The sequence below is a fragment of the Humulus lupulus genome, chromosome 3 (assembly GCF_963169125.1).
Source record: "Humulus lupulus chromosome 3, drHumLupu1.1, whole genome shotgun sequence".
NCBI classification, from domain to species: domain Eukaryota; kingdom Viridiplantae; phylum Streptophyta; class Magnoliopsida; order Rosales; family Cannabaceae; genus Humulus; species Humulus lupulus.
This window is the reverse complement of record NC_084795.1, coordinates 206,585,370-206,595,099: the sequence shown is the minus strand read 5'-3', so window position 1 is coordinate 206,595,099 and position 9,730 is coordinate 206,585,370. Positions and strand designations below refer to the sequence as shown.

The following is a 9,730-nucleotide window of genomic DNA, read 5'->3' as shown; positions in this document are numbered from 1 at the left end:
ACCCAATATTGGGAACACATCCATCTACTACTCTATCACCTGTTGGACTTCAAAAAACCGTGAAGATTTGTGATATTCCCTGTGCGATGAAGGTTTTGCAACCTATAGACGTAAATATTAATTTTTTATTAAAATTTAATAACAAAATACAATTTTAAACTTTCTAAAGAACAATTCTTATTTGATGTAGAAAGCATACTTTAGGATAGAAGCAACAATAAATATAATTGAGCCCAAATATACTATTACATATCGTGTGCGACATGCCATAGAAAAGTACGACGAAATAATTGTTTATGAAAATCCAAACTGCAAACAGCGAGGGACCCCTACACCACAGTGAGTACTTTTTATATAAATTTAAAAATAAATTATAAATTTAAAAAAAGTTACTAATATTCACATTAAAACTAATATATTTAAATCTATTTTAAGTGCTAGGGAATATTTGCAACTAGAAGATGATACTGGAAAACTCGATACTGTTATGTTCGGAGAAGTAGTAGAAGAGACATTTGATTATTCTGCAGTCCAGTTGATGGAAAATTCTACAGAGGTAATAATAAATATTACTACATTTCAAAATAATACATATGAAAAAAAAAACCATAATTTATATAAAGTAATTCTAAATTGTTCTTGCCGGAAAATCCTCAATACATTGAAAGTGTTGAAAAGAAATTAACAACAAAAAAATGGACAATTAAAGTGTCTGCAGATGAAGAAAAAATAAAGAATGTCAAATACAATCATTTCACTATTCTGCATATTGAACCCACACAAGAACACCAATGAATCATCATCTTAAATTACAAATAGAAATTAACCCCATTCTTAATTTCTTTATTTTTTATTAAGACAAAATCCCATTTTTTATTAAACTATAAACAATTTTATTTTTATTTTTTATTTACAAATATCTAGTCTTTAAAACACTTCACTACCAAAATCACTCGTTCGGAAAAAAAAAAACTTCCAAATACTTGTCAATAATGTTATTGTTTGAATTGCATCAATATTTTTAGAATTATCTTTATATCATACATTATATGAAACTTTTTCTTTTAAAATATATGAGATACATTATTTTTAGTATGTTTGAATTTCACGTAATTTTAATAATATTTTTATGTCATACGTTATATTAAATTTTTACCCTTAAAATATAAATAAAATTTAATATAAAAATTAAAAAATTAAATTAAATTTAAATATTTTCTCTATACAATTAGCAAGTTGCTTTCTGCTGGAAATAGTTAACGTTTTAAAATTATTCTGTTAATTTACTTTACGGTTAGACATTAAATACTGCATATATTTTATTAAAATTTTATAATAGGGTTGGAGATTTGGTTTATTTTTTTATATATAATATTAATTTGATTTTAATATTTGTTAAAACCTAATTAAAATCCAAAAACCCTATAATAAACTGATTATCTCTTCTTCTCTCACCCCCATTGGGTCGCACGAACCTCACTCTCTTCTTCCTTTCTGATTTTTCAGTTGCCATAGCTCTTCGCCTCTGTACTCTCTGCTGTTTGCCTCTCAACGCCTGAGCTCTCCGTCTCTGGGCGTCTCTGCTCTCTGCTTCCCCCATTCCAATTTGGGTCTCTGCTGCTATCTCTGCCATTTGTTCGACTCTGCCTCTCCCCTTGACCTATTTGTAAGTTTTTTTTTTGGTTGTTTTGTTGTTCGTCTATGGTGTTTTTCCTTTGGTTTTTATTCTCTGCCTTACTGATTTTTGTTGGTTTCTATATATATATATTGGTTTTTTGAGATGCTATTGTTGATGATGGTGGCTTACAACTGGTGATGGCGGATTGAAGTAGTATGGTGGCATACAATGGTAATTTATTTTAGTTATTGTTATATTTATGTACATATATTTTGCCTATCATCAAGCATTAATGTGGTTCTAGTTTCTTTTCTGTTTTTTTTTCTTTCGTTCAGTTTCTATACCCATTGTTGGGTATTCAATGTGTCTGGGTCTTGATCTAATAGCCAGTCTACCTACGTTTTGGTATATCATCGAATGGTAGATGATGTTGTCTGGATGATGGTCTTGATCAAGAAAGGGTGGCTTTGATGATGGTGGTATTGATCTACTAGTGGACCTCAAATACCTTGTACTGCTCATCTTTGGGGTAAGTTTATATATTTATATAGATCTGATCTGCTAATATGATTATTGTTGCTAGTTAGTAATTGCTAAAGCCTTTTCTCATTGTAAAGATATTCCAAAAAAATCTGTCTATGTTGTTGTGTGTATGATCTATATGCTAGTGTATTGTTTCTCTGAATTTTCCTTTTTTCCAATAAATCTCGGAAATTGAAGATAAAATCAACTTTTTGTTTCTTAGATCCTTCCTCATATCACAAACGCCCTTTTGTTAATTTGAATCCTTCATCCTTATTTTTATCCTTTGTTTGATTGTTGCTAACCCAAATATTACTTTTTTTACTTTTTTTCATACCATACCCAGCTGGGTTGATGTGGCCTAAAGCATTCTCATCTATAATAGAATCAGTTGTTGTTTCTTGGTATAATGCTACTTTTTTATATGACAATAAACTATTATATTAGAAAATAAAAAATTTACTAATAAGAATAAAATAGATGTCGTCTCTTTGGCAACAATTCATACTAATAAGATTAAACTTGGTTTGCTTTGATTTTTTATTGGAGTTGGTCTAAAGTGTCTTAAATAATATTTAGATAATAAGTTACCGAATGTAGTGTTTCTTTTTGGGATCTTAGTTCATGGATCATAAGACATCTTACCAAGGAATTTATTATAGTTTTTGGTGCCATGGTGCATCTTTGATTGTGAGCTTTCGAATGATATGCTTTAACTAGAGTATGACATGCTCCTTGGAAGAATTATATGGTGATTTATTAAACTTCAATATTCTTTGTTTCGTGGGATTAAACTTTAATATTATAGTAAAACTATCAGCATGATTTTCTTGGTGAGGATTATGTAAAAGGCTCAAATTTAGTTGTGGCTGATTTCTTGGGAATAAATTGCAAAGAATTGGAATTACAAGTGTTGCAGATAGTTTGAGTATTTGTTTACTTGTTTTTGGATTGATATATACTTATAGCTATTGTTACAAGAATACACTAGCTTCAATATGTGGTCAATAGCTGCATTTTAATGTTAATATTCTATTGATTTGGGGTAATTTAGTTGACAAAGACCTATGATTCTTGAATAAGCAAGCCAAGTTGTGGAAATTAGTCTTCTTCCTTAATTAGAGCACATATTTGGTTTTTATGGACTGTGAGTGTGAAAGAGTGAAAGAGGTATGTGAAGTTGAAGAGGAAAGTTCTCTTTCATTTTCATGTTATGCTTTTTCTTTGGTATATAACTAGCAACATTCCCAAGTCCATATCTTATCTTGTGTTTTTTTTCCTTCTTTATTTTGGATCTTACTGTTTTACATGGCAATCAAGATTCCTATATTTTACAATGATGGACACATTTTATGAGCCCTTGTAGTTGGAAAGAAAACCAACTTATTTTATTTATTCAGACATTAAAATACAAGCAATTGAGTGCTTTCTATATATTAAAGACTTTATACACTATAATAATGTTTAAATCATTATATACGAATATGTACTCCATGAATCTATAAAAGTGATTAGATAATATTTTCATTTATGAAATCTGTGCTAGTAATTTTATTGTATTTTATGACCAGTTGGTGATCAAATACATAACACGTATTTTATATTTTACATATTTATAGTTACATATTTATATAGAGTAACTTTCTTATCTTTAGAAAATGGCATATGTGATGTATAAATAATCATTATATTGACCTAGCATGTGTTTTCTAGTCTAATTCAATCTGATATTTAGTTGAATTTGGAACTTTTTTGATTTGGTATTGGGTAGCTAAGAAAAATCTGGGTTCTGGGCCATTCATTGTGCATCTCTGTGAGTGTAACTTGTCTTTGCAATAATATTCCTTTTTCTTTTTTGTTCCCTTGCCGTGGCTCTTTCCTTATTATATTCCATTTAATGTTGTTGACAAAAAGTTCTCTTGGAACTTGAAGAAGTTAAAGCTGCACTAGCCTCTTCTGGGGAGGAAGAATTGATAAGAGATGAAATGAATTCACTTAAGGATGTAGGAAAATCTATTCTATTTTAAGTTTTATTCTGTGTAAAGCTGTCTAGCTATTATTTAGGAAAGTAGTTATTAGGGAATATTTCCCTAACTTTATTCTTTGATTTATTTCCCTAAATAGGGATCCTTGTAATATCTTTGTAATCCTTGTAATCCTTTATATACACGGTTTGTGTACAATGAATATATCATAAAATTAGAACCATTTCATTTGACTTGGTATCAGAGCCAGTCAATTCCTAGCCCTAATTGTTCTTTTGTGCATTGTTTTTTCCTTCTCCTTCACCATGTATGATGCCTCAAATGAATCCACAAACCTTCCAGCTATATCCACCTATGTTTTGCAAACTATTCCAGCCAAAACCATTTCGTCTGACTCCCACTCTGTCCAAATCACCAAAATCTGACTGAATGGGGATAACTTTCTGAGATGGTCCCAATTTGTCTGGATGTACATGAGAGGTCGTGGGAAGATGGGATATCTAACAGGCGAAAAAAAGGCTCCTGCAGAGGAGGACTCGACCTATGAAGCTTGGGATGTTGAAAACTCTATGATCATGGCGTGGCTGATGAATTCTATGGAGGAGGAAATCAACTCAAACTACATGTGCTACCCCACGACAAAGGAGCTTTGGGAGAATGTTGTTGAGATGTATTCTGATCTTGAAAATCAATCCTAGATTTTTGAGTTGAATTGCAAACTAGGTGAGATACGACTAGGAGAGGTCACTGTTACAAAGTATTTTAATTCGCTGAAACGAATATGGCAAAACCTAAATCTCTTTGACACATATGAATGGAAATCAAACATCACAAGAAAACTATTGAGAACACTCAAATCTACAAGTTCTTGGCTGGACTTAATGCTGAGTTTGATGAGGTAAGGGGGAGAATCATTGGAGGACAACCTTCACATCCTCTTGGTGAGGTGTTCTCAGAAGTCAGAATAGAGGAGAGTCGAAGGAGTGTTATGTTGGGAAAGAAAGGACCTGGAATTGCTATTGAGGGTTCAGCCTTGGCCACCATGGGAGCAGGATATCCTAGGAACATCCCATACTCGCAAAAGACTGAAGAAAAACCACGAGTTTGGTGTGATTTCTGTAATAAACCTCGCCATACTTGAGAGACCTGTTGGAAAATACATGGCAAGCCAGCAAACTGGAAGAGCAAAGCAGAGAGAGAGGCCAGGTCGCATTCCCACTGCACATGAAGCCGAGTCCAGCCCCTTCATTGAAGCGCAGATGGATCACCTTCATGCACTGCTGAACACTACCTCGTCCTCATCTGGTATTCCTACTGCATCTATTGCACATACAGGGTAACGAAATATTAGACATAAATGCTCTAAATTGTTTTCAGAACTCCTCTACTCCGTGGATAATAGATTTCGGAGCATCTGACCATATGACATACTCTTCTAAATTTTTTGAATCTTATATACCTTGTCCAAGAAATCAAAATGTTAGAATAGCTGATGGTAATTTCTCACCTATTGCAGGAAATTTTTTAATTAAAATCTCTGAGGGGTTAGATCTTAAATCTATCCGCCATGTTCCTAAACTTCCTGCAATCTCTTATCTGTCAGCAAATTATCTAGAGATTCTTATTGTTGTATGGTTTTCTATGAATCTCATTGTCTCTTTCAGGATCGGAGTTCGGGGAAGACAATTGGCAATGCTAGGATTAATGGCCTTTATTATTTCGAAGATAAGACATCTAATAATAAAATTGCTCAAGGGTTTAGTAGCTTTAGTTCTCTTTCTATTCATGATCAAATAATGGTTTGACATTATAAATTGGGCCATCCTAGTTTTTCTTATTTAAAACATTTGTTTCCAGGACTATTTAAAAGGTTAAATCCTTTATCTTTTCAGGGTGAAAGTTGTTTATTGGCCAAGAGCCAATGAAAATCTTATGTTAAAACTCTTTATCATTCTCCAAAACCATTTTATCTATTTCATAGTGATGTTTGGGGACTGTCAAAGGTTACCACCAATTCTAAAAAAAAAAATGGTTTGTTACTTTTATAGATGACCATACTCGTCTTTGTTGGGTTTATTTAATGAGAGAAAAATTTGAGGTTGAACAAATATTTACAAAATGATTGAAAATCAATTTAAAAAAAATATCAGTATTTTAAGAACTGATAATGGAATAGAGTATTTCAATAACATCTTGGGAAATTTTTTAAAGGACAAAGGTATTTTGCATCAATCTACATATCCGGATACTCTGAACAAAATGGAATAGCTGAAAGGAAAAATAAACACTTGTTAGAGGTAGCCCGTGCCATGATGTTTTATATGAACATTCCAGAATACTTATGGGGATGCTGTTCTTACTGCCTCTTATTTAATAAATAGAATGCCCACTAAAGTCTTACAATACACTACTCCATTGGCATGTTTGGAAAAGTTTTTTCCAGCATCTAGAATTCATTTAGAATTATCATTAAAGATTTTTGGTTGTACTGTTTATGTTCATCTTCCAAAATGGTCTAGGCCTAAGTTAGATCCTAGAGCTGAAAATGTATTTTCTTGGGCTATCCTCCTAATAAAAACGGATACAAGTGTTTTAATCCTATCACTATACTTATCTATACTACTATGGATGTCTCTTTTCTAGAAAATACTCCTTATTTCTCCAAAAATTTAATTCAGGGAGAGAATCTAGCAAGAAAACGAAATTTTTGGAAAATTGTTGAACCTTTACCTAGAACTATTCTTGATGTTTCTCTTAAAAAAACTCAATCCACATCTATTGAATCTAAACCTGACCTTGGTTTGTCAGAAACAGAATTGCTACGATTGATTAAAAATCGTAACAACCTTGAGCCTGTGGTGTATTCCAGGAAGAACATCTTTGAAAGAGGTAAAGACCATTTAATCATCCGTGCACAAGACCAAACGAAAGCCCTGAATCATGGTCCTTCAAGTACTCCAGATAATTCTTTTTCTTTTATTCCTTCTTCTCCTTCATCTCCAAATAATATTGTGCCTTCACAACCTGATTTGAGTCCTAAACCTATACGCGAAACACTAGATCTTCCCATTGCCCTTAGAAAAGGAACTCGTGCATGCACAAAGCATCCAATTGCCAAATACATCTCTTACAATCACCTATCTGATACTTATAGAGCATTTATTACTAATATTTCAGAACTTATTGTGCCTAGAAATATACAGGAAGCATTGGGTGAACCGAGTTGGAAGTTGGCAGTATTTGAAGAGATGGATGCTTTGAAAAAAAATGGGACATGGGAGATTGTAGAGATACCAAGGGAGAAGAAAATTGTAGGTTGTAAATGGGTGTTCACAATAAAGAGCAAAGCTGATGGAAGTATTGAGAGGTATAAAGGTAGGCTTGTGGCTAAAGGTTTCATCCAAACCTACGAAATTGATTATCAAGAGATTTGCTCCTGTTGCAAACATTAACTCAATTCGGGTTCTACTGTCTCTAGCAGTTAATTCTAATTGGCCTTTGCACCAATTAGATGTGAAAAATGCATTTTTTAATGGAGATCTGGAAGAGGAATTGTATATGAGTCTCCCACCTGGTTTCGAAGAAAGTTTTGGAGTTGGCAAAGTTTGTAAACTGAAGAAATCCTTGTATGGACTTAAACAGTCTCCCAGAGCTTGGTTTGAACGCTTTGGTTAGGTATTAAAGCTTTTTGGTTACACTCAAAGTCAAGCTGATCACACTATGTTTTACAAACATTAAGAGGAAGGAAAGATGGCGGTCCTGATTGTGTATGTGGATGATGTTGTGCTAACTGGGGCTGATTCTTGTGAAATAGAGAAGCTGAAAAGAAAACTTGGTGAAGAATTTGAAATCAAAGACTTGGGAGCATTAAAATACTTCATTGGAATGAAATTTGCAAGATCCATGGCAGCTATTTTTCTAAGCCAACGTAAGTATGTGCTTGATTTACTGAATGAGATAGGAATGATGGGGTGCAAACTTGCTGAAACACTTACTAAACCCAATGTCAAATTGCGACCTACAGGAGTAGAAAATGTGAAAGATCGTGATCATTATCAGAGGTTAGTTGGGAGACTAATTTATCTTTCGGATACACGACCTGGCATTGCATTCTCGGTAAGTATGGTAAGTCAATTTATGCATTCGCCTGGTCGAAAACACGCTGTCTACAGAATTCTACGGTATTTGAAAGGAACACTAGGGAAAGGACTCTAGTTTAAATCACAAGGACATCTGAAAGTTGAAGCCTACATTGATGCTAATTGGGCTGGGTGCATAGAAGATCGAATGCCTACTTTTGGCTATTGTACTTTTGTAGGTGGTAACTTAGTTACATGGCGAAGGAAGAAGCAAAATGTAGCGGCCAGAAGTGGCGCTGAAGCTGAGTTTAGGGCTTTGGCTCACGACATGTGTGAAATCTTATGGATAAGAAGATTACTTGAAGAACTAAAATCCTTACAACTGTCTCCTATGAATTTATATTGTGACAGTAAGGCTGCAATTGCTATTACTCACAATCCGGTGTTACATGATCGTACTAAGCATATTGAAGTGGATAAGCACTTCATTAAGGAGAAAATAGAAACTGGACTGGTGTGCATGATTTACATTCCTACTGGAGAGCAAGTGACAAACATCTTCACAAAAGGACTGCTCAAAAAGCAGTTTGAATTTCTTAACAGCAAGCTGGCCATGGAGAATATCTTTCGATCTGCATGAGGGGGAGTGTAGGAAAATCTATTCTATTTTAAGTTTTATTCTGTTTAAAGCTGTCTAGCTATTATTTAGGAAAGTAGTTATTGGGGAATATTTCCCTAACTTTATTCTTTGATTTATTTCCCTAAATTGGGATCTTTGTAATCTTTTATATACACGGTTTGTGTACAGTGAATATCTCATAAAATTAAAACCATTTCATTTGACTAAGGATAGCTCTTTAATTAGCAAGTAAGAATAGCTCTGTAAGTTTGGAATAAAGGAGGGTTTGGTATGTTATTTCACATCATGGAGTAGTTATAATGTACAAACTGGTGCACACACAGTTAACTTAGAACCATATATTTAATACAGCTTCAGTTTCTTTTAACATGTCATTGTGCCATTTTATTTTTATTTTGTATTTATGTGAACAATGAAGGTTGATTTGCTAGCTTTTTTTACTATTACTTTAAGCTATTTAAAAATTATGGAATCTTGATGGCTGATTGATTTCTCTCTTTCTTTGCAGCTACCATGTTTTTTTAAGCAATAATGTTCGAAGAAGTTGACGAGCTTGTCAGACTTCCGCTAAAATATAAATCCTTGCGACTCTTATTTGTAGTATTTACAATTATCAATATTTATTGATTTGTGTATTGTATAATATACATTTTAAATTTATATTATTTGAATATTTTATGATAATTCTGATGCTTTATTTAATATATTTCATAGTAGAACTTTGTTTATCAGTATTTAAAATTTATAACATATTTTTAATTATTAAAATTATAAAATAATGAAAATAATAACAAAAATTAATAAACACATAGTTGATATGTGGCCCAATTAGGTTTCACATAGTTTAATGAAATTGTACCAAGTGGATTAGTGAAATAAGATTTTG

At 32.7% G+C, this 9,730-nt stretch overlaps 1 long non-coding RNA gene across 1 annotated transcript; it reads left to right on the top strand.

Annotated features, from left to right (window-relative positions):
- Nucleotides 1-1,415: 1,415 nt before the first annotated feature.
- LOC133823384 (uncharacterized) lies at nt 1,416-9,528 on the top strand. Its single transcript, XR_009888294.1, has 4 exons — nt 1,416-1,666; nt 1,781-1,849; nt 1,954-2,147; nt 9,353-9,528. It is a non-coding gene; the product is annotated as an uncharacterized LOC133823384 (long non-coding RNA).
- The last annotated feature ends 202 nt before the right edge of the window (nt 9,529-9,730 follow it).